The sequence below is a fragment of the Rhipicephalus microplus genome, chromosome X, assembly GCF_043290135.1.
Source record: "Rhipicephalus microplus isolate Deutch F79 chromosome X, USDA_Rmic, whole genome shotgun sequence".
Taxonomy (NCBI): Eukaryota; Metazoa; Arthropoda; class Arachnida; order Ixodida; family Ixodidae; genus Rhipicephalus; species Rhipicephalus microplus.
The window spans coordinates 273087715-273114340 of record NC_134710.1 but is presented as its reverse complement, the minus strand read 5'-3'; the positions used below and the strand labels follow the sequence as shown (position 1 = coordinate 273114340).

The 26626-nt window shown below is 45.8% G+C and overlaps 1 long non-coding RNA gene across 1 annotated transcript in view; it reads right to left on the bottom strand.

The window, feature by feature from the left end:
* The window catches only part of LOC119162401 (uncharacterized), a 106252-nt gene extending 79872 nt beyond the window's left edge, over positions 1-26380 (bottom strand). Inside the window, exon 1 of the long non-coding RNA XR_012887326.1 lies at positions 26149-26380. This is a non-coding gene — a long non-coding RNA (uncharacterized LOC119162401). The remainder of the gene's footprint in view (positions 1-26148) is intronic.
* Positions 26381-26626: the final 246 nt, after the last annotated feature.

Sequence of the window (26626 nt, the reverse complement as noted above, 5' to 3'; positions counted from 1 at the left end):
CCCTTACCTACTAAACTCCATGCCCTTTACTGCTTATTTTTTCTGCTTGAGGAGCACGCTGCCTTCTCTGCGTCCATGGCTGTGTCTGCAGCTAAAACGTCGGAAGTTAAATATATTGTTCAGCTACCATTTGGTCCATAAAGAATAGCAGTCAGCCCACGTGAGATGCATGCACTTTGAGATTCAAGATTGTCTGACCACTTTACAGCAAATTAGGACGATGAAACTGCATCTCTTTGCTTGCTTCTATTCTGTACTTTGGATGGCATTGTACATTAAGCATACCACTGTTTATTGTCCTCGTTAGAGCACGTGTTGTTTTGAATGTACTGATGTTATAAATCATAAAATAATACTGAAGCATTCAATTACACAGTGTGCATCAAGCACGTACTCCTCCCTAATGTCGATGCTACAATTATCTCCACTGCTCCTTATATTTTCGGCATTGTACATTCCAACGATGACCGAATGTTGCCTCAAGACCTATGACACAAGTAACCAGCTTTTTCATGCAATTTCATTAAGGTAAATCAGCCGCTAAAAACAAAGCATCTTTTTTTTTCAAAATGAGGAATTTTTACGTAGCAACGAGGAGTAACCACTAAACCGATTGACGGGAGCAGCTGGAGGTTCCCCGCGCAACAAACCGCAAGCCAGCGGGGCCTTTATATAAGGTGCTTGCGAAGCCCCTGCGCGGTTCTCCCATGGACGCAGGAGAACAAGCTGTGTTGTGTATATCTTATACGTCTGCCCATGTTTGCTTTCTTTCATTCTTTTTTTCTTTTCTTTTTACTTTACTGCTCTCCTTACTGTCTCGTAGCGCTGTTTGCGCCCCGCCAACGGCGACCACTGATTGGACCGTGGATGGAAGCCGCGGTTGATGCCTCATTAGTAGAGAGAGCGTGATCTCAAGGCAGGCCAAGACCGACGATCCCTGCTTTGCATCCCACTCATTAGCACCTGTGCACCCTTCTGCCTCTTTATTCGTGGTCCCTCCTCCTCCGCTCCCGCATAACTCGGGAGCGTGATGGAAGAATAGTTTATGGCTCAGGTCCGAGGCCTGCGCCTGCAGGTTTTCTGCTCTACTGATTTCAAGCTTTGCTACTTTTTTTCCTTCTTTTCTTTCTTCTCTGCCTCAAAGGGGCCAGTTCAATACTTTCGCATCGGCGCCTGGTTACCAAATCGATTTTATAATGTCCGTTGCCTAGACGGGAAAAGATGGGGCACAGCTGCTTTCTTGGTTATGATTGAAGCGGAAAAATTTGAAAACCTATAAGCTTCGCCTTTAGGAGTGAAACACCATTTCGATATTCTGTTCCTTGTGCGTACATCAAACACTTACTCTATGAAATGTTTTCGAACTTCGTATGCACCCACTACATGGCCTTAAGGGTGGAGTAGCGTGGGCGTCTTTTGTAGTCGGTGACTGGCTTTAAAATATGAAGTCATCGTGATTTCATGTTCTGACGCCTGATGGCAGTGTATGCTTGCCCCACGCATTATTACAGCCGTATTTTATGTTGTATTGTGAAACATGTACTCAGGACGCGTGTGTTTCTAAAGCATGAAAGTTACTTTTGCTACATTTCCGAGCAGAGGAAGTTATTTTCACTGTATTCACAAACAGAGGCGTGGCTGTGCAGTGTAGAACACCCGATTGCCACGAAAACAACGCGAAATCGATTACCACAAAGAGGTGAAATATTTATTTATTTATTTATTTATTTATTTATTTATTTATTTATTTATTTTCTTTGCATCTTTCCCAATTTTTTGGTCACGCAAAGATGGCCGATTCTTTGGTCGTGTTAACATGATTTTTTCCTCACAACCACCGACGCCAGAATTCCTGCGAAATGAATTCTTCGACGCTATCGCGTTAAAAAAAGAGCACATGAGCATATGTACTGTATAAGCGCCTTCGGCATCACTCACGAGAAATGATAAAGTGTGGACAGCGCTACAAGCTTAAGAAAGCTTGGGGAAAAAAGGGGGGGGGGGCGCTATTTAGAGCGTCTTTATGCCAAGCAACGATAATCCTGACCTATCGAGCGTGTTTTCCTCGCTTTATCGACGTACGCCCGGTACTTTACGGTCACGAGCGGTGCGAGAGAATCAGCGCGGCCCATCACTACAGTATTGATAAGAAAGTAGCGAGAAAGGAAACAAGAGCAAGCCAGATGACTGTTATTGTTGAGGAGGAGGAGGAATTAGCTATTATAAGAAACCAGCAGGTTTGGGTGGCCGGACCTAAGCCTCCCATAAGGGGACGTCAAGGGCTTGCCTCGACGCCCCCTCAGGGGTATACGAATACTGCCAAAATGCTCCCACTTGCCTTATAGTGTTACTTGCTACAGTGTTGTGTTAGTTTTGCTTCGATCAGCACTGGGATTAGAGTCGAGCTTCGTGTGCTCGGGTGGTGTTTGTTAACTTGTTAACACCAGTGGTCTGGGTTGCGTTGGTCACGAGAGCTGTTTCGTGATTTCTTGCAACCGTGATGCCCATCGTGTGACGCAATCGTCTGGAGTTTCTCATGTTTGTTACAGCAGGCGGTATCATATAGGCATTTTTTGCATTAGGTATGAGGGCTGGCCGAATAACGCCGAGTGCAATGGTTAAGTCACTGTGTATATATACAAGCAGTCATTGCAAAACAACTAACAACCAAACTAGTCGTTTAACCTAAATTCCTTCTTTGCATATATATATATATATATATATATATATATATATATATATATATATATATATATATATATATATATATATATATATATATATATATATATATATATATATATATATATATATATATATATATATATATATATATATATATATATATATCGATCTGTCAATAACCATCATCAGTCTTCGCTCCGTTCCTCTTCATCATCGGCGCCATCTTGCTGTTGTTTGAATAAAGCGTCAGCTTAACCGTTGTATTTCAAGTGGTGGAGGTGCTGGGTATTTGAATGTATATATATATATATATATATATATATATATATATATATATATATATATATATATATATATTGTATATATATAAAATATTATATTATTTTTTCACCCACTTTTCTTTCTTATTTACATTCCATTGGTTCTAATAACTTCCCCTGTACATTCCTTGGCATTACTGTCTGTTAGATCTCATTTATATTGTATCAAAACACGGAAAAACGAGCCCTTAGGTATACACTTCTTTCTCTTATTCATTAACGAGGGTCTCGTACTGGCAGACTTGGTGTCATTAGGTTGTATACGAGGGACTATTAATCAGCTGCCTGCTCGTAATAAGTTCACGTGCGACGTGACGCCACATATGCGCATAAAAGAGCGTTTCACACTCGTCGCTTGGCTTATAGATGGCGCTGACTGTCACTCCTACTTCTAAATTCGCATATAAACACAAAAAATGGATGGAGGGAAGGCCGCTGTGATAGATGGTTAGAGCATCGAACGCGTTATTCGAAGGTCGTAGGTTCGATTCCTGCTCATGGCTGGTTATTTTTTCACCCACTTTTCTTTCTTATTTACATTCCATTGGTTCTAATAACTTTCTCTGTACATTCCCTGGCATTACTGTCTGTTAGATCTCATTAATATTGTATCAAAACACGGAAAAACGAGCCCTTAGGTATACACTTCATTTCCTTATATATATATATACATATATACACATGTCACTACGTTAAAATTTCCGATTGGTCAAAATCTCTTTCTACGGTGCACTTAGTAATGAGATCGTATATAATATCGTAATAATAATAAATTATTATTATTATTATTATTATTATTATTATTATTATTATTATTATTATTATTATTATTATTATTATTATTATTATTATTATTATTATTATTATTATTATTATTATTATTATTATTATTATTATTATTATTATTATTATTATTATTATATACGGTCTAATCAAACCAGTCACACTATGGCGTCAACACCCAAACGAAGTCATGGTACCTTACAGCAGCAACGCTTCTTTCGATTTCCTTTCGGGTCTCAGTATACTCGAAAAGTGTGTAGTTTGCAAAGCAAAGCGGCTGAGGCCTGCTGGTTTGTGCCTAAAGACAGCTTGCACAGTCAGTTACCGTGTGAGGGTAGTTCGCAATTTTCAATGAATCTCTCGGGAGCGAGTCAGCCTGATGTATGCGACAGTGACATCACCGTAGAGGCATTCTTTCAGAAGGTTTAGGATTGCGCCTGTTTCTCGCGTGTCCTCCGCAAGCAGGGGCGCCAAGGCGAACGGAGCGCCGCTGTGCGTGCTTTATTGATGCGCGCTATTGCATGCATGCCGTACGCATGACGCAGAACAGCGCCTGCGAAGGGCGACCGGGGGCAGACTTCGGGAGTGAGGGAAAGCAGAAGGGGGGAACGAAAGGACCGACACTGCATGTATGCTCTGTATGCGGCGCTTTAACTGTGTCGATTACATCACCACGCTGTGCCATGCAGAGCGCGCAGTGTGACGCAGTTCCAGCAGCCCTAATCAGTCTACCGGTGTCATCTGCGCCTCCCCCTTCCCCTCTCTAGACTCCACCTCCGCGAGTGGCTTCCAGAGGGGTGTTCGAACGTCCCGATTTGCAACGCCTGAAAGGGGGGCGAGCATCCCTGCTGCCCTCGTCTTTATTTCGGGTGCCGGTCCCCGTTGGGACAACGGAGGAATTCCCCAAACGGGACCTCATCGCCCGACGCCCATTTCGAGAGGGGAAATGCTTCCGAAAGGACCCGGTTGGAACTCGGACCGTTAAAGGTCGTCCTCGCAGGCGGGCAGGCGCTGTGCTGTGCCCCGCCATGGCCGTCCCCCAGACCGCGTTCTTAGCTCCAGAAGCGCGAAACTGCGGACTGCGCGTGCGTGCATGAGCTCGAGGAATCCCTCAGCTCGTCGATGTTGCTGGTGGGACCCTTCAGTGCGGACTGGTAGCGGCTGGATGAATTATGAATGCTCATTTCGTCACCGGAATGCAGGTCCTGGAAACTCACGCTCCGTGCATGGAGGAGGAGTGAGATTTACCTTTTTTATGTCCTCTTTCCCGTGAACTACTATCATCTTTCCCCATGGTACACCCCCCCCCCCCTCCTCCAACCACCGTTTCACTCTTTCTGTGGCCCGCTCGGGTGAAAATCGCGTGCTGCACGCGAAATGCGCTGGCTGGGTGACTTCAGCGCATCTGGGGACGTCGCAGGACATTAGAGGTTCGTTTTATTGTCCGTAGGTTCGTGCTGTTGATCTTTTTCGTGCGTTCCATTTTTTACTTCAGGCGTTCACAATTACTTGCACTCATCGTTAAATTCTTCGTCGTGAATGCTTTTTTTTCTCTGTATTTTCTCTTTGTTAACAGTCCCCAGAGGCCAGGGCTCGCGGCGTTGGCAGAAAAAGTTCACAGCAGTGGGTCACTGGAAACTGATGAGGCTTGCCTTGACGGATGCTCATGGAAACTCGACAGATCTCCACGAACCTTCATTGTGTTTTATTTTACTCTATCAATGCACCAGCTCATCGTCACGAAATGATATTCTTTTCCTGAAATTGCTACTTTGCTCCCCGATTCCTGCAAGGTCTAAAAAACTCTTAAAAGTATTATTCATAAGCAGTGAAGCCTCTCAAATAACTTGGTGACAGTGTCATTATGAGCAGCTGTCATTTTGTCAAACATGGCCCTGTCAACGTGGAGGTGTTCATTTCACGTGATTAGCGAGCTCACATTACTCATGTTACTGGCTTAGTTAGTGTAGTCTATAAAGACTGTGACAAGAAAAAAAAACTGGCTTCTAGAGCATGCCCTTTGTAGGTGATACTCTTACAGTAAGGCAAACTTTCAATGAACGTAGAAACTTACAAAGCCACTACCCCTTCCAGCTGATTTGGCTTTATTGCTCCATTGACATTTGCGGCAAAAGAGAAGTCAGGCCGTTTTTTGGGCGGGGGAAGGGGGCTAAAACTATTACTTTAATTCGACCTATAACATATGTAACATCACGTAAACATAAATTTCTCGCAAACATTAAATGAGACGCAGAGGAAAAAAGAATGGTGGCTTACAATACCAGTAAAAACTTACCCGCCAGCTCACTCAACACTATAGCAGGTAAAATAAAATGGCTCACTTTTTCCTCCAGTGAGGATACAACTCAATAGCGCAAGGCTGGATTTGACGAATAATTCTAAAGGAACTGCATTAGCGTCTTGAATTAGGCTGCTTGGCACATACTGACTTTGAATGAAGAAACGTCCACTCGTCTCCATCCTGTTCTAGCGCTGTTCCTTCATCCAAAGGTACTGCGTAAGTAATTGCTATCCACTACTATATATGCGGTGATCGACCCGGTTCAACGAGTTGTAGCTCTACTTGTACCGCGATACTCCCGACACATGAGTTATTGACCGCTCCTAATGGCCATTAGAGCGCGAAACGTTCAGCAGTGTCCTTAATATGTAACCTACTGACGACTCCTCCCTGTTAAGCAACCAGCGGTTTTGTAATATCTAATGAAGCCGTTCATTTTGCCAAAAGTTTCCAGGGGCAGACGTAAGAACGTGGCGGGCACGCAAAATTTCATCTACGGCTGCGCACCTGCAACTGCAGGATTACGTGCCCACAACGCTCGTCCCCAGGCATCAAGTCTGCCAGGACGAAGCCCTCGCTACGGAAGTACGAAATATGGGGATTGCTCGTTTCTTTGTTATACACAACTAAGGAAATCAAAACAATACTAAGCCAAGGGAAATATACATGATGTGATTTGTTGCTTCTGCAACTGTAATGTAATGATTCTAGCCTACAGAAGTGCATTAAAGTGTACGAAGAGGCTTCCTTCCCGTGAGAGAAATGCGAACCAACAAACTTCGAATTACGCGTCCGATGCTCTACTAATGTTCATAGACGTACACGATGATTCAAGTAATTCATCGGTGCTTTAATATACAGCCTAGCTACGCCCCCATCCCAACCACCAGCTCGGCTTCCACTACAGTTTATCGAACCCACAGCCGCTTTTTATATAACTTTATGCAGGTGTCAAGGCTGCCTTGGTGTTGCATTGCTGCTGCCCGAATTTCCGCCACCCTGAAGCTCTTTTCATCAAGTTGGCGTTTGGGCGAACTGTAGTGATTAACAAGAAAACTATTCCCCCTAAATAGTCTAAGCGAGAGACATCCAACGAATGGTTGTTGAAATAAAGCTTCTGGCTTCGCGGAATTCGATTGTGGCATTAGTCTATAACTTCTAAGCAAAATGTTTCTCCTCTTCTGATCAACTGTATTCGTGTAGTGTATCAGTACAGAAGTGGATATAAAAAACAAATGTCTCTAGCAATATTTCTAAATTACCCCCTCATTTCTTTGACAACGCCACTCGCTGCCGAAGATTAATAGGTAGCATGAAGGCGGGGGGAGGGGGGCTCGATTGTATTCTACGGGGCACTGTCCTGCAAGAACGGAGCATTTCGGGCAGTATACGTCAAAGGCGAGTGACCAACGAGTCACTCACAATATTCCTTTTATTTTTGTCTTCCTGTTTTGCGCAGAAACTGATGCTGAAGGAAAAAAAAAGGATGTATAGGTGGCTCTTGGACGTCTGGAAATGTGTTGTACGTCGTACAGTGTAATGATCAGCGCATCCGTCGCAGTTTCCGGATTCTGGAAAAGAAATGGAGGCGGCAAAGAGGGCGGAAAAAAATAAAAATAACGAGACAGCGCATCTTCACCATTACGTCTGCCACCGACGAGTGGTGGCCGCAGGCTTTTCGCACTCGAGCGGGGGGGGGGGGGGAGAGAATGAACAAGACCAGGGTAGAGATTAGGAAACAAAAAATATATAGGAGAAAGAGGCAAGAAACTGTTGGAGAATGCACTCCTGCTGTCGACAAAAGAGTCGGCTCTCGGAACATGGCGCAGCCGGCAACAAAGACTGCCAGGGATGAGTGGCCGAAGCACGGCGAAGCGGAAGCCGGAGGAGCGGCGTCGCAGGAAACGATGGAGCTGCAGAAGCCGATCCCGAAGGAGGAACCATGCCGGACAAAAGGCTCTCTCCGGCTGTGCATGCGTGCTCCGTGTGTGCGTGCGCGCAGGGTCTCAGCCACTGCCGCCGTTGCAACGGCGCTCTTTGGCCGCGTAGTAGTGTTTTCCGATTCGCCTCTTGCGTCCACGTCCGAGCCACGATGCCTTGGCCGAGCCGTCCGCATTGCCGCTCCCTGCTTTGCCACGTCAGCTTCACAATCGATCCTCGATGCGCGCTCACTCCGGCATTCTCCGGAGTGCTACAGTGAGAAGTGGCCGCTAGCAGAGAAGCGAGTGCACGCAAAGCTGACGAGCTCAGAAGGGTTGCATCCGATACCCACAAGCGAGGATAGCATATGCAGCTTGCGTATGCTTCATGAGCGGTCCCTTAGCTTCGAATTTCGGCAGACAGCAAAGCACACAACAAGAATACACGTGTGGAATCACCACAAAGCAGTACAGTGGCTGAACTCCTTTTCAGAGCTGTTCGGTAAATCACCAAGGCAGCCAGTCAGTGAATGAGTGGGCGAGTGATTCACGGGTGTTACTCCCGACCGAAATAAAAATTGAAAGAGCTGCGACCACCTGTTTTAATGGTATCGAAAGCTAGATTAATGATCCCTTTGACATCTTCAAAAACCAATTTTTTTCTTTTGAAAGCAAGGCTTTTTTTGCACATCAACCTGCTGTTTGGCGAGGGTCTTATCCGTTGTTTCACAGTTTGCTAGTACAGTTCTCACTGTGTACTGCTCACTAAGTATAAAAAAATTACAAAGCATGCCTGGTGGGGGAAAGCGATGTGGTTCTGTCAATACATAACAACCGCGAGATGCTCTATACCCATTTGAAATAACTACGTGCCCGAGGAGTGAGTACTCCTTACGCGTGCAGACAACATTGTCGGTTAGGCATAGTAGCGTTGCGTTTCATACTTGGTGATGGGGTTCGGGAGGCTTCTGCGTATATATATATAATATTGATGGGGATTAATATATTTATCAGCATCTCCTTGACAACTGTGGGGGCGATACGTAATCAGTTAACCTGCCTGGCATACGATCAGGTTTTAAAACTATTGCAGTTAAACATTTTACAGACGATAGTCTTTTTCGGGATACTTGAGAGCATCTGTCTGTCTGTCTTTCCATCTGCCTGTCTCTCACATGATTCAGTCACCAAGCTATATATTAAGCACTTGCTGAACGCCCAACCCTTTTCAACTGATGACTGCGTTCACACGTGTGAACGCCCCCCTCCCCCTTCCCCCTCCCCTGTGGTGGTCTGGTCTCCTAAGGCACTCGGCTGCTAACCCACAGGCGTCGCGGCACCGAATCCAGACCACGGTGGTCACATTTTTGATGCAGGCGAAAATGTTTGAGGCCCATGCGCTTAGATTTGGGTGCACGTTAAAGATCCCCAGGTAGTAGAAATTTCCGGAGCCCTCCACTATGGCGCCTCTCATAATCACGTGGTGGTTTTGGGATGTTTAACCCCAACTATTGTTATTACTTGTGAACATTTTCCATCAAAAAGAAAAAAAATATTACGCATATATGAGGCGCAACGTCAATATGCGTGTATTAAGTGGTGTGTTCTTTTACTAGAAAATACGTAGATCCGTAGTTCTAAAGACTCTATAGTGTATCTTAGCCTGCGCTGAAAATGCGACGCTATACACGACAAAGTGCTCTGATGACGATATGGTGCTGCCACTTGGCTGTGGTCCTAGGCTCTGCACAAGCTCATGTTTCCCGACGCCACTGTCAGATGGCGTTCGTATCTCACGCAGCAGCGTATCTCACGCGGATGAGACCAAGACTAAGGTAGTACGGTTGGCAGAACACTATCGTCGACATTTTCAGCAAAGTAGATAGGTACACGGCCACTTTTTTCTTCTCCCTCTTCGTTTTCCCTTACTCAGCGAAGCCTTCATTTCTATCTGTGCTGTCAGCTATGCCTGTACCTGCTGCAGCTCTATCAACTTATCCTCTTTATCATTCACCAGTACACCAAACGTCCTAAGCTCGACTTCTGAGCACTTCGTTCGTCCACTGTGAATTTGATTTGATTGATATGTGGTGTTTAACGTCCCAAAACCACCATATGATTATGAGAGACGCCGTAGTCGAGGGCTCTGGAAATTTCTATTACCTGGTGTTCTCTAACGTGCACCCAAATCTGAGCACACGGGCCTACAACACTTACGCCTCCATCGGAAATGCAGCCGCCGCAGCCGGGCACTGTGAATGTCAGCACATCGAAAAGAGGGTTACTTTTAAGGGCTTTGCCATTGGCGTTGCCCGGCTAGTATAGTGACAGTCGATTAGGGTTTGCTGAGCGTGCGTTCTCTTGTCAAGTTTTAGCTCCACTTTAACAAAAATGCGTTCATCTACAACGCACATCTTTTGTGGCGTGTTCCAACTGGGAACGCGCACGCACACATACACGCACACGTGCACGCACGAACGTGTGTGTGTTCGTGTGTGTGTATGAGTGTGCGTGCGCGTGCGTGCACGCGAAAGAAGTGCAGGCATTTCCTTGATACATAACCACCACCTCGAGTTTAAGGATGAGGGCCTATACAAGCATCTTTAGCTTTCTATTCAAGCTTATGCGCCACGGTGGTATATATAGGAGCTACGCTCTACAGCTGAGTCTTACGTCGTGAGATTGAATTTAGGCCGCGATGGCTGCATTTTCGATGGCGATGAAAAAGATTGAAATCTGTGTATTGAGATCTGGGTGCAAGTTGTTGGGCGAAATTTCCGCATCTGTCTGATACGCGGTCTCTCATAATCATATCCTGATTTCGGGACATTCAACCGAAATAACTATCATGCTTGCTCAAGCTCAACGTAGGCCAATGCTACGGATTTTACGTGTAGGCACAATAATTAATTAAAGCAAAAACATGGAGTCTAGAGTGGAAAGGTACAACTAATATTTTTGTAATAAATTCGAAATATATCACATGGAGATCACGGATTCCTTATCAATAAACGTAATATGGGGTGTAAATATAACTTAATTGTAGTACATTTGCGGGAACTACTGTTACTGCACATATCACGTTAAAACCGCGCATATCATCGGCTGGCATCGTGTGTCGCAATTAAAAGCCCGCCTTCGTCCCACGTACGATACCGGCGGGTAAAACTAACACAAACGTGGTGGCCGCCCGAGTTTCCTTATCACGTATTTCGAGTTAGCTTATCATTACTCATGCGCACAGGCGGCCATGCGGTATAAAGTGAGCGCGTGATTCGGCCCCCGCCCGCAATCATCGCCAATCTACGAAACCAGCGTTGAAGCCGAGGGGCGGCTCCTATCCGAGAACAACTGGCAGCCCATCGCCGCTATCTGCACGTACAACGCAGCATTGCTTCGTGCCCCAGCGACTACAATGAATAAGCGCTTTCTTTTTTCCTTTGCTCCAAACGCAGCCGTGAAACAAGCTCCTCTCTGAACGAATGAGTGCGCGAAAGCACGAAAAAAAAAAACAGCAATCAGAGCGATATCGCGGGAGAATATTTAGATATCCCCAGTCATGTTGACAGAAAGCATACGCAATGCGTTGCGTTTCGCTTCTCGCACCCGTTTTTCTATGCTTGTGTACGGGCACTGCAGGCACGCTCGACCCTGTCGCACAATGTCGACATACGCGTGCGCTCGGCCGCGGCCCTACGTGTCCACCTGAGAGAATGACAAAATTGGGGAGCTGGTTTGCGCATGCAGTCGCGATTGTCGTAAAGCTTCACTCTGTCGCCCCTCGCCGACCGTGCGGGCCAAACCCCTCGCAGCCGGCAGCCGCGCTGGTCTCACGACGCATTTTCCGCACGACTGGCAAAAAAAGGCTCGCCCTCGCGGGCGGCCGGACGTGGGTGCAAGCTAATTAGGAAGATCGACTTTGCTCGTTGTTTGGCGCTCATTCGATCAACACGGCTGGGGCCTGATACCGAGTGGCCCTGTCTTTACGCGAGTTCCCTCGTCTCCAGGTGCGCTCTCTTTTTCCGCCCCGTGCACCACCTCTTCCCTCCCACCACGCACGCGCACATTTGTTGTTGTTGTTCTCTTCCACCACAGCGCGCGCTTGTCTTGCAAGCACTCGTGTATCGCTGCCAGTTGGTTTCTGCCACGCGCGCCCCGAATTCGCTGTGACGCGAGCTCCTCGCTCGGAGGAAAACATAACCGAGGTGTCTGTTACAAGCGCAACCTATGATAGCGCGCATGCTCACTACGTTGTCCGCGCATGATGTCGCGTCGCCTCATTTTTTTATCCTTAGCGCGCTTTCACGGGCCACCGACAGCGCTGTACACATTGCCCACTTTCTGTCTCTTCATCTCTTATAAGCGAGTACGCCCTACATTCGGTTTTGCTAAAGTTTCTCGTTTCTAACCACTACGGGACGTCGCTCCTTGTCACCATATTCGTGCATTTTAGCAGACCTCTCAATTTGTTTATCACCGAAAGATACCATGAAGCAATAGTGGAAAAGAAGAAAATCGTGATTTTGTGCACATTTTACTCGCTCTTTTCATCGCAAACTTTCAACAACGCTCGATCCTCCGCACGTCCCATGGAGATCAAGTGGAACTCTTTTCCAAGTCGCCACCAAGAGCGGAGCGGACGGAATCGCGCGCGCGTCATTTCCTACGCACCGGCGCGTTTGTAATTGATTAATAGCCGCCATTCGGACCGGACACGGCGGCCAAGGCACGCGCGCACGTCCGAGCAGGCACGTCTGTTTGCGGACGCCGTTTCCGAAGGGGCCGTATATGCGGTGCACGGCGAGTCGCATTCCCCCCGCACGTATAGCACTGCAAATGCGGCGCCTACCGACGAACGGCACGCTGCGCACAGAGACACGCGGCCAGCGTCTCTTTCATTTTGCCTCGTTCACTGCGCATCGTGATCTCGCTGTTTCTGACGTCGTGACCGGCGGGTCACGGCGTCCCCCGGAGCCACTCGTGTCAGTGCGGCGCGTGATCAAAGCATCGGGCGTTGGCAGTCAAGGGAACGCGGCAACTGCCGTGGACAGCGGCAGTTGATTCTCTCTGTTGAAACTCCGGCAAGCTCGGGGAACTCTGACCTCAATTACCGGTGATTAGCTAATTCCATTCCCTTAAAAGGAACTCTCCGCCTCCCAATCAAAGCGGCTTTTTTTGTTGCTCTTTCTCTTTGCGGTCTCCTCTGACTGCCCGATGGCGCGAATGCTTTCTCCTGCAGCTAAAGGCGAACTTTCCATTTCCCTCTTGCGAGAACTAATCTAAGAAGTGCGGTGAGCCACGTTTTACGAGAAGAAGTGCGTGAACGGTCGCCACGTCTCCTTCGCTCGAACTTGGATGTGGCTGGGTGCGGTCAAATCAAAGCACGACTACACTCAGAAGGAGCAGTGAGCACTCGCTTAACTAGGACGTTTACGTGCACTTGTAGTGCTACCTTTTTTTTTTTCGGCCGGATACATTCACGGATTTGCGTGTGCAAAAGCGTACGCGTAAGAGTCACAAATCACAATTGGTGGCATTTGGCCTTTTTTTTCAAGCATTCTTATCTAGCATTCGTCTAGTATTCTAGCATTCTTATAGTGATCATCTAGTAATTTAGCATTGTTCCAGCATTCTTATCACAAGCCCACACTTCTAAACGCCCGTTTTGCTATGCGCAGTATAAAATAAAGCCTTCAACCAAGCTGGCGTTAATGGCTACACGGAAGTGAGGTGCTTTCTGCCAGAAGATTCTACCTTGATTCGGCGCACAGAACCCCAACTGTGAAACATTGCCCAACTTTAGCAGGTTTAATGCGTACAGACAAAGCCGAGTGAGCTTTTAGAAACATCCAATACGTTTCATACGACTTCTCAAGGCATTGGTTAACAGCTTGCAAGTTTTTGTTGGTGGTTCGAAGGGCGGTCTGATTAAAGCAGTCTCTAGAAAAGTTACAAGGGAGGATGCTCCAGGTACAAAGGTATGTTAAAGTTAACAGATTCTTAATTTATGATTCACCCGTTGCGTAGAACATAAATATGTTAGTTGAGCTGCAGTTTTAAAAGGCTGATATAGCTAGACCGATATATATAAGAATTTAAGACTTTTTCTTTAAATTAAGACTTGTAACCGTTGACTTACCAAGGATTGTGCGGGTGACACTATAGTTTCGAAATGCGTACTCCCAAATGTGAAGGCAAATACAATAATTTATTTACAGATACTGCTGCCTCATGTTTGAGACATTCCAGGATTGACTTATTTGCAGGAGTTACTTATTTGCATTGCAGGAGTGACAATGTTTGACTTATTTATATAGCTCAGTGCCTAAAATTATGTGTGTTTAAAGTAGTGGAAAAACCATATTTGTATGACAAGTTTGGCAGCGCTTAGGTCGAAATGTGGGCTAAATCATCAACTTGATTAATTTTAGAGGCTTAAAACGTCCCGAAACCCCGATGTGATTATGAGAGACGCCTAATGGAAGGCTCCCGAACTTTTCACCACCATGGGTTCTTTACCGTGCTCCTAAGGCTAAGTACATGAACGTCGATCATTTTCGCCTCCATCTAATATTCAGGCCTCGTGGCCGAGATTCGATCCCGCCACCTGCGGGAATTTGAAAGTTGTCGCAAATGTACAGTAAAAGCTCACTGGGTTGAATTCGTGAAGCGTGTAGTGTGCCCTCAAGTAATTAGTTAAGAAGCTGATAACTATGACTTTGTTAGAGAGTCAAATATTCATTCCCATTCGTTGCGTAGGTAATATATCCTAATATACCCCTCTTTAAGCAAAATAGCTGGAGTAATTACAGTTGTGTCATCTGCTACATGCAATTTTTTCGTTAGCTACTCAAGAATACTCGTTTTAAAGTATACATATTCTAACCTTCTCGTCCTGCCATAGTGGCCAGTTCGTATGATATATTGGTTCAAAACTCGTCACTCGCACAGATTCCCTCCATCATTATAAAGCCAATCCTACTTATAACAAGGCAACATCATGGCCTTAAGTGAGTTAATTGCGTACAATATTCGTTGTAACGGTTCAAATAAACATCGCTCTAACAAAGCGGCTACCTGACTAGCGCTAAAACCCTAGGTAAAAGAACGCATGATTTTATACTTCAAACCCACAATAAATAAGATAAGCGTTCTGTCTTCTATATGGCATTTCAAACTAAATAGACAAGAGCACATAAAGAAGGCACTGTAACAGAACAAAGCTAACTTTCAAAATAGGCCTGCACGCACGTTTATTTGAAGGTGGGTGTGATGTTCGTCAAGGGGCTCTTCAAAGTACCACGCATGTTTTCCGCATCGCAGTTACCGCACACGGAATGGTAGTTCAAAATGACGGAAACTTATTAACCGCACTTTTAACCGAATTTCGAACGTCACAACTATATTTATTTACTTGTTCAACTGTCTTTCAATATTTACTTTGCTTTATATGCCACTGTACTGTTCCAAGTTCTGAGCCTCATGTGAAGTATTTTTTGCCGATACAGCCGATCTCATGGTGTCCCTCGCAATTTCAGTCTCGCTATGAAAAGATAAACGTCACGACAAACAGGCAGATCCAATCAAGGTTCGTGTTTGGTTTGCTGTAACCGATAATTCGCTATATCAGTGTTCGTTATGATGACGTTAAGCTGCATCAGTCACATTAACGCATGGTCCACTATGACAATCGATGAACCTAAACCCGTTTCCAATAAGAATTCCCATCCGACCTCAAGGTTTCTGTCAACGTATTTACAAGTGGAGAAGGAATCACGACCATTGATGACCATGTGTCACGCCACATTGTAGTCAAAATAACAAGCCGCTCTCATGCCACTTTGTGAACCACAATTTAGGGACAATGGTCCCTAAATTGTGGTTCACAAAGTCTAAGTGATTCACGCAACCACTTTTGGGATTCAGAAACTCCATGCTTGAAAGAAAACAAAAAAAAACGTTTTTTTTTTGTTTTTTTTTTTTGAGGCATGCTATGTTCTGTGACAATGGCCCCCTCTAATTTTTTTTGTATGCTTACCCGCATTGCAAAATAGCACTGCGGCTGAACTCACTTTCTTTTTCCACGTTTGCATATTTGAAGAGGAGACATAGCTAGAAACAGGTTTAATGTCGTTGCACACCACACAACGTGTCGACTAGCCATTGGGATTGAATTGATGTGGCTTTAATTTGACCATTTTTCCCAGGGAGAAACAAAAGGCACCCACTGAACGCTTCATGAGTTAAGTTATGACAACCCCCCCTCCCTTCCTCTCACTTTAAGGGGTCTCCAAAACATCCGTGGTTGAGAAACACTGCTGCATTATACCTAGCATGTCAAGAGACCTGCCATGATGATAGTCACTGCTGCTCAACCCAGCTCAATAGGTGTTTCGTGAGTTATTTTTAGGGGCGAAGCTCCTTAGGGCGTGGGCTTTGCGTCCCCTGTAGCCTGTATGTAGCCACCTCTAGTTTAGTTCTTGCAGTGTTCACTAGATGGCGGTACCGTCCCCTGTATGTAGCCACCTCTAGTTTAGTTCTTGCAGTGTTCACTAGATGGTGGTACCGTCTCCTGTATGTAGCCACCTCTCGTTTAGTTCTTGTAGTGTTTACTAGATGGTGGTACTTGTAGCTGATGATGAAAAGATGCAAGATGTTATAAACTAGAAAGCGGTACTTGTAGTTGATGAAAGACGCGAGATCTTATAAAATAGGAATGATGTCACATATGGCACGTCTCATTGGTTGAAGGCAATCGTTCGATTTAGTGCGGTGACGTACGCTAGGGGGAGCGATGCGATAAAATCGAGTGGGCAAAATGTACAGAGGATTCATGGTTTACCATGTTTACCTCCGGAGCTTCGCCCACTCATCATCATTCACTTCGTGGATATGGCGGAATTTTTTTCTTTCTTTCTTTCTTACTTTCTTTCTTTCCTTCTTTCATGCTTACTTTCTTTATTTCTTTCCTTCTTTTTTCTTTTCTTCCCTTCTTCCTTTCTTTCTCCCTTCCTTCTTTCCTTCCTTCCTTTCTTTCTTCCCTCCATCTACAGGGACGCAGCGTGATTCCATTAAACCGTGTGCCCTCGTGTTGACCGCCCTGTTCGAGTGAAAGTAAACTGCTCGGTCAAGCGGGGCCCAGACTAAGGGCTTTTGCTTTCTCGTAGAGTGTGAGACACGCCTTTTTCATTCCCTTTCTTTTGCCACGCAACATTGAATATGAATCAGAATTAGGTTGGAATTCCATCCCAATTCTAATTCATATTCAAAATTCGCCACAGTGGTGCGGTTGGCGCCAAGGAAGAACAACAGATTTAAGCCGCGAGGCACCAAGCGTTCGTCGCCCTCGCGAGCAGCCTTATAATAAGTTCCGGGACTTTCTGTCTAAGTGGTGGCGCCTGCTGCAGCCTGGTGTTTGTGCCGTCGCTGCCTTAAGTTTATATTGAAACTCAAGCTCGCTCAGCGAAGCTCTGGGAGAAGTCATTTGCATACTACTCGAAAGAAAATGCTGCCGCTATGTTTTTTTCAATGTTCCTTTCTCATTTCTTTTTCTACTCTTTTCTCGTTATTTTGTGTACGCATTCGCCAAGGCACACACGTTGTACACGTACGCATGCTATAGCACGCGTGGAAGGTTAGAAGAAAAAAAAATGTTGCTATAAAATGGAAAGTAGAGAATTTCGGCAAGGTTACGCAGGTCGCGATGGATAAGAAGGAAGGCTAAGAAAACAAGACAACGACAGGAAGAGAACGAGTACACACTCACGAGGCTAAGCAGATTTGATGAGAGCCGTGAGCTCGGAAACTCGCATTAAAAATTCCGCTTCTCGGCGCAACAAGGAAAAAAAAAAGTCAGCGACGTACGAGCGCGGCGCTTTCGTGAGAACCGCTGGCACGGCGGCAGCGAGATAATCTGAAATCAATTTGTAAAGTGTTGCCGAGCTTGTTTTCCCGGTTATTTACACACCGTCTTACTTTAAGACGTCATGTTCCTGCCGTCTGTGAGCGCGCTCGCTCTGGTGCTATTATTGCTTCTCACTACTTTTGTTCTTTCTTTTTATTGTTCTTGTTGATGCGCAGTTTCTCTATAGATTCGCAAGGCTGCCCGAGAGAAACTGGTCGTTCCCGCGTAGTATAAAAAAACGAAAAAAACTGTATTAAAGTAGATAATCATAGTAAGTGCAAATGCTTGCTTTCTGTTAACGCGAAGAATTATAATTTCGCTCGTATACGCAAGAGAAAAAACGAGAAGAGTGTTCCTTGCAGTCGTAAAGAGTGAGCATACGAAAAGAACCACTCATGAGGTGTGTGTTCTTTTGTCGTACACCTTGCTACAAAGAGATAGCAGTGCTCTCTGTCCGTTATTCTCACTTGAAGGTCGTCCGCTGTGGTGTATCAGCGGCTAAGGTACTGAGGTTGCTGGCTAGCAGGTCGCGGGATTGAATCCCGGCTGCGGCGGCTGCATTTTCGATGGAGACGGAAATGTTGTAGGACCGTGTGCTCAGATTTGGGTGCACGTTGAAGAACCTCAGGTGGTCAAAATTTCTGGAGCCCTCCGCTACGGTGTCTCTCACAACCATATATGGTGGTTTTCGGACATTAAACTCAACATATAATTCAATCAATCAATCAAAATAGGGTAGCAAAACTAGAGCTGTTATTTTTGAGTACCTTCCCCGCCTATTGCTCATTTGTCTCTCTTTCTGGCCACGCCACGGTGATCTAGTGGCTAAGGTGCTCGGCTGCTGACCCACAGGTCGCGGGATCGAATCCTGGCTGCGGCGGCTGCATTTCCGATGGAGGCGGAAATGTTGTAGGTCCATGTGCTCAGATTTGGGTGCAGGTTGAAGAACCCCAGTTGGTCAAAATTTCCGGAGGCCTCCACTACAGCATCTTTCATAATCATATGGTGGTTTTGAGACGTTGAACCTCACGCATCAATCAATCAATCTGGTAAATAAATATAGTATAGCAGACAGTGGTCCTCAGTTGGGAGTCGGATATACGTACTAGAAATTACGTCTACGACTAGCATGATAACATAGAATAATGAATGAAAAGGTGAAGAGCGAATTAATTCTGGTTCTAGAGATCGGTGAAAGGCAAGAAATTTTGTACGAAAGTAATGACGCGTTTGCATCACTCACCACAAAGTGTCAGCTTGAATAGCATAGCGTCAACAAAATAGTATGCAGCCTTAAAGGCAGCGCCAGTCTATTTTTTTAATAGTTAGAAACTTTACGCATTTACTTTTCATGCATTCCGGCCACCCGCGGTGTATACGCTCAACGTAACACTCACATTGAAGTAGCCGACCAGCTCGCAAAACAAGAGCGCGCAACTCGTCATTTGACTGGAAAGGTCAAAATAGGAGCGCTACACCTCGAAATCAGCAAAATTATTGTGCGCAGTCAAGCATGGGAGAGCTTTTTCTTTTGCCCGGAGTGTGAAGCACAGTGTGCATGTGCAGCTTGAATTCGGTGGAGGAGTTGAACTGAGTTGTAGTGCCGGTGGCCTCAGACGTCTGTGTTGTTGGCAGGAGGCCCCGCTTGCAATAGATCATTATTTGCATCCAAGGCGCTAAGCCGGCCTAAGCTCGAAAAGTAAGCAGTTTGAAACCGCGCCGGGCTTTTCTTTAATTGGGAAAAACGGACTTCCAGACAGTTCATAAAAGGCCAGGCGAGCTACGAGTCATGTGATGTTGCGAGCTGACAGGCTGTCAGGTGGTATTCTATAGTGCTAAGAAAGTATAACGGAACGCCCTAGTTAGAGCTAGCGAGGAGCCTAGCATGCACTGACAAACTTCTGTTCAAATGCAGATGCTGGGCCATTACTAATCGTGTATTTGCTCGAAACGCGTGATGAAGCAATCGTTAAAAAAGAAAGAAGATAGGAAAAAAAAGAACAGGTCTGGGTTGCGGCTTCACTGGCGACCACCTGCTGGTAATGCACTCCCTCACCAGAGCAGGATTAACCACCCTGGCGCAGTACTTAGCCACTACCTCTCTTATGAAAGTACCAATTAACCCTTGACCCTTAGTCCCCACTGACTTCGACGACACTGTTCAAGGCGACGGTCAGACCTGCGATGCTGCGGAGGGTGCTAAGAATCTGTGGGTCTTGCCAGGCCACCATTGGAATCTTAACATGGCTACGTTGAACGCTAGAACGCTATCGAGTAAGGCTAATCTAGCTGTGCTATTCGAGAAATCAGAGGGCGTTTAATGCGATGCAATATGGCTCAGCGAAGTTAGGAGAACACTTAAGGCTTATACAGTGCTAAAGAATGGACAGTTCTGAAAACAGGCAGTTCTATACAGTGCCAAAGAAGTTTACAGAAAACAACCAGGAAAGAGGTTTCTTATGCACAAGAATATCGCTGGTATACAGTGCCAAAGAAGTTGACAGAAAACAACCAGAAGAGGGATTTCTTATGCTCAAGAATATCGCTGGCAACATAGAGGAATCCGATAGCATCAAGAAGAGAATGGCAAGTCTCATAACTAAGTTTAACGAAAGGTACAAGATTAGGGTGGTACAGGCTGCATCGAGTCATGATGATCATTTGGTTGAACGCTTTAACGAAGACGTAAAATCAGCCATTACTAAAGTAAATACGCAGTATAATATTCTGATGGGCAACTTTAATGCCATGGTAGGGCAAAAAAACAGACCTGATATCATGGTATAATATGGTATCGGCCCTAGAAATGCCAGAGGGGAGTTAATAGTCAAGTTCACAGAACGTAATAATTTACGGATCTTGAATACCTTCTTTAGAAAACGGGCTAACCATAAGTGACTTGGTAAAGTCCTAATGGTGAAACTAAAAGAGAAATATATTTCATTTTATGTACACTGCCAGTCATTGTATAAGATGTATAAGTAGTTCGCATGATCCAATGCAGTGACCGTATACAATTGTAAGAGCTCGTATTCACCTGGATTTTGAAAAGTAAAGGCGTAAACTGATACGCAAGAAGGCAATGAATGAGCTAGCGGGGAGAAGCAAAGTACAGGAATTCATAGCTTCGCTTCAGAATAGATTCGAGGCTCTAGACGAGGTAACTGACGTCAACGTTGACACAATGAATGATAATCTTACTAGTATCACCAAAGAGTGTGTAGTGGAAGTCGGAGGTACTGTCACTAAACAGGACACTGGCAAACTGTCTCAGGAGAAAACAAAGCATGAAGGCCTGAAATATTACCAAAAAAACAGAGCAAGTGAAGCTTTCGAAGTTAATAATTAAGCGTAACGTAGCCAACATCAGAAGGTATAACATGGAGAGAATTGAGCAGGCTGTAAAAAGCGGCAGACGCCTAAAAGCTGTCAAGGCAAACTTCTGCGTCTATAGACGAAAATTGGATGTAAGCATTTAGGAACAAGGGAGGCAATGTCATAACCACTATGGATAAGAGATGAAGTGGTGGAGGAGTTCCACAGAGAGCTGTACAGAAACCGAAACAACCAGGATGATATTGTAAGAAGGAATAATACCCCAGATGAACTCGACATCCTACCAGTAACGACAGGGGAAGTAAAGAAAGCCCTAGAAAGAATGCAAAGATGCAAACCCACTGGTAAGGATAAGGAAACTACGGACCTGCTTAAAGATGGCTGAAAAATTGTGTTAGAAAAACTGGCCGCCTTATACACGAAGTGACTGTTGACAGGAAGGGTACCAGAATCTTGGAAAACCGCCAACATCATAAATTCATAAGAAAGGAGACATCAAAGACTTGAAAATTTACAGGCCGATCAGCTTACTGTCTTTTCTCCAGAAAATATTTACAGAAATAATGGTCAATAGAATTAGGACAACTTTACACTTAAATCAACTAAAGGACCAAGCAGGAATTTTTACAGGCTACTCCAGAATAGACCATACATACTCATACTATCAATCAGGTTATAGAGAAATGCGTGAAATACAACCAACCCCTATAGCTATAGCTTTCATAGATTACGAGAAGGCATTTGACTCAGTCGATACGCCAACAATAATGCAAGCACTACGGAATCAGGGCATCGACGAACCCTACATAAATATACTGGAAGAAATCTACAGTGGCTCCACAGCCACCATAGTTTTCCATAAAAATAATTACAGAATTCCAATAAAGAAAGGTGTAAAGCAGGGAGACACGATTTCTCCAATGCAATTCACCGCGTGTTTACAGAAGTTATTCAGTACCCTAGATTGGAAAGAGTTAGGAATGAGAGTTGATAGAGAGTACCTTAGTAACCTGAGATTCGCTGATGACATTGTCTCGATAAGGTACTCAGGGGACGAATTACACTTCATGATTACTGAACTGAACACGGAAAACAGAAAAGTAGGTCTGAAAATAATGTTCACAAAACTAAAGTTATGTGCAACAATCTCGACAGAAAACAGTGCTTTGTGATACGTGGAGAGGCGTTGGAAGTTGTAAAGGAACTTCTACTTAGGAGAGGTAGTAACCGAGGAGCCGAGCCATGAGAGTGAAATAACTAGAATGGGAATGGGGTGGATCACATTCGGCAAGCATTCTCAAATCATGAATGGTAATCTGCCACTAACCATCAAGAGGAAGGTATATAACAGCTGCATCTTGCCGGTACTTACCTACGGAGCAGAAACCTGGAGGTTTACAAAGAGGGTTCAGCCTAAATTGTGGACGACGCAGCGAGCGATGGAAAAGAAAATGATAGGTGTAACCTTTAGAGACCCGAATAGAGCAGAGTGGGACAGGGAACAAACCAGGGTATAGGATATCATAAATTAAATCAAGAAGAATTGGACATGGGCCGGGCATGGAACGCAGGCAGGATAACCACTGGTCATTAAGGGTAACTGACTGGATTCCCTGAGAAGGCAAATGCACGAAGGGGAGACAGAAAGGGAGGTGAGCCTATGAGATTAAAAAGTTCGCAGGTATAACGTGGCAGCAGAAAGCACAAGACCGGATTGATTGGCGGATCATTGGAGAGGCCATCGACCTGCAGTGGGCCTAGTCAGGCTGATGCATGTATGTATGTATGTATGTATGTATGTATGTATGCATGTATGTATGTATGTATGTATTTATGTATGTATGTATTTATGTATGTATGTATGTGCTCGCTCGTGCGTGCGTGCGGTGCGTTCACTGCTTTTACAAACATGATTGACTTCTACCATCGCTTCTTACGTCACACGATCCCCCCTCTATTCGAGAGGAGGCATGATTCAAAAACAGCAAATAGTGAGCATACATTTGCTTAGACGTGACGAATGCTAAAATTCGCAAACTATCCCACGTCTCAGGAGGGTCTGCAAACTGACAAGAGCCTCAGAGACGAGTGCAGCATTCTGGAGCTCCGGTGGGCGAGGCTAACTTTTGCATTTAGGAAAAGCTAACTATGCTTTGCCCGTGTACACTAGTGATGACACATTTGGTAGACATGCCCCTAGTGTATCGTAATTGTTATGTCTTCACGTGTTCTTTGTGTGTGCGCGCGTGCGCACCTATGACTCCTCAGCTGGCCGCCTGCACCACATAGGACTATTACTACTATACCACGTGTGCATCGTTACTTGGCTACATGCTGTTGCCTATAAATACGCCCTACACTTGTCAATAAACCTTCTTTTCATTCTGATGACTACGTTGATGTATTGCTGGTCCGGCGTAGCTGTGCACAAGCCTTGACTATGCTACAGTGGCGACGAAGATGGACACCATCCACGCAGTGAAAGACGACCCTGAACCTAACACTACGAAAAGCCGAAAAGCTAAGGCGATCATAGCTCACCACTAGCTTCAGCACTTCGAAGGCGAAAATAGGTGAACGCCAAACCTTAAATAAAGTTAAATCATACTTCGAAGCGAATGCCATTGAAGACCTAACTAAGAGAAGAGCATCGCTGGTTGCAGCCTTAAGCGTGCACGCACACGGCACAAGTACTGGCAGGGAAGATGGTCCCACGCATTACGAATGCGCTGACTTATGAAGAAGTCGTTGCAGTGTTCAGTGAGCACCACGATCCCAAGCGACATAAAATCGCAAAAAGTTACAAGTTTCTCAGTCGGTGTCAAATGGAGCGTAAGCCCATTAATGAATTGGTAGTCGTCATTTGCCGAATAGTTGATAACTGCAATTTCGGCAGTGCTTTAAATCGCATGCTACGAGATCGCAATGTGTGTGGGGTCCGGTCAAGTGCACTGCAGAAGCAGCTACTTGCGAAGCAGGAATTACCTTTAGAAGACGCTGAAGCAATGGTCCTCTCAGCTGAAGCTGCAGAGAGTGGCGTAAAAAACATGAACAGATCGGCCTTGACACCAGTGTTGAAAATAGCGTGTATCATCAGAAAACGCCTCAAAACGAGAGGCGGAGTGGGGCACATGAAGAATGCTCAAGGTGCGGTAGTGCAAAGCACAATGAGACCGGTTGCACCTGGTCTAACGCTCGCGCTGTTGTCGCGGTGGAGGACGCGGTCACCTTGCAAGGAAATAGCGAAGCCGTGGTGCTCGCGAGCAAGGAACAGCAAGGAAGGCACAAACATTCTCATGGGGACGGAAAGTTGGACAGACGACGAATGCGGAGCAGCGCACATCTCAACCTTGGCCTCAGAACGGAAGAGCTGTCTGGTGCCACCAATTCGTCAAAAGTTATCTTGGTGTGGTGTGCAGCTTACCATGGAAGTTGATACTGGGTCGCCCGTTCGTGTCGTCCTACGTCAACTGTACGAGAGGCACAGCGACCAATGGCCCAAGGTGAGACCGTCTATTGTGAAATTGTCCTGCCTGCTACACATGACGACTACCAATGCTTGGGGAGCTTGCGCTCAGTGTTTCAGATAAGGGAATGATGGTGGAGTGCGCGCTGACCGTATTAGACTGTGTGGGACCAAGCCACTGTGGTCGAGACTTAATTCAGCTGCTGAACATCGCTGGTGTTCCGGTGGTTCACGTTGCAGGAGTCTTGGAGCCCACAGAACAAACGGGCAGGTTCATTGTGAACAGCATATTCAATGACTTCCACGACGTGGTTTCTGAAGAACTGGAGCTCATCATAGGACCTGTGGTCAGTCTGCACCTAAAGGAAGGCGCTGTACCCAAGTTCTGTAAGTCCAGACCGATTTCATATGCGCTACGCGACCGCTTTTCACTTGAACTTGATCGGTTAGCTTCCTTGAAAGTGTTATCACCAGTGGCACACTTGGAATGGCGTCGCCTAAAGTCGCAGTTCTTGAAAAGACGGCGCAGTAAGAATCTGTGGTGATTTCAAGGCTGCCATGAACCCCGCAAGAGCCACTGAAAAATACCGCTTGCTCATCATTGAAGATATATTCGCGCAACTACACTACGGGGATCGTTTCATCACACTGGAATTTTTGGACTCATACAATCAAGTGGCACTGGATGGTTTTTGCAAAAAAAAATTGCGTCATTAACACACCAAAACGGTTTTTTTTGCTACAACCGACTACCTTTCGGAATAGGCTCGTCGCCGCGATATTACAAAGCAAAATGGATTAGGTGCTAGCTGGTCTTGTGGGTGCACAAGCTTATCTTGATGACGGGCTCATTTCTTAAAAATCAAGCGACAGAGGCGAAATACTGAAAAACGTTTTGGATCGTTTTCGAGAGAGGGACGTAACGATTGAGACACGATAAGCGCAAGCTGCGCAGCCCAGCAGCTTTACTTACTCGTGCATCGCATTGATCACGATGGGCTTCATCAGACAAAGAAAAACCTCGACGCTATCAAGCAGGCACACCACAGACCCCTCGTAATGTCATCGAACTGCGTTCATTTTGGGGAATGATTACGTTTTACGCGAGGTTTCTGCCGAACATGTCTATCACACTTTTTTTTTTGTATCAGCTGCTGGAAAAGAATGCGTGCCGGCAAGCTAAGCCTCAAAGCAGCCAAGGTTCTCGTTCATTTCGACCCTTCAAAGGAACTCAATCTTGAGGGCGACGCGTCTCCATACGGAATGGGTGTGGTCTCGTTTTACGTGATCGGTAACGCTCGCAGGCTGATCGGGTTTAGCTCGCGTGCGTTAACACAGGCGGACCGCAACAATTCACAACTCTAGCGAGAGACACTGGCCCTAGTGTTTGGCGTAACAGAATTCTGCGACTACCTTCTATGTCGGGAATTTACCTTGGTGATTGACCACCAGCCGTTGCAAGGCCTGTTGCTAGGACTGGCAGACGCCCACCATGGCCGCTGCCCGGATACAATGGTGGGTGCTTCAGCTGGGGGCCTACCGGTAACAGCTGCAGTACGCCCCATGACGACAGATGCTGAATGTGGATGCCCTAGGCCGACTGCCGCTGCAAACTATACGGAAACTGACGACGACGGTGAGCCACTCGAACATGTACGTACAGCTACGACTACGTCTGTGTATAGCACGCTAGTGGCCGGCCTTGCCTGGCCTTGCTCGGCGGTGCGACACCTTGCGGCCGTTGTGGTTTTGGCGTCGCGTGCACAGAAGCATACGCGGCCTTGCAGGCCTACTCTGCACTGGTTACAGTGTTTGAAGGTGTGCTTGCTTAGTAGAAGATCCACGCTCCCTCAGGGCACTTTCGTCGCATCTGTTTCATGAGACGAGGCGCGTTTCGACTGATAAAATGCG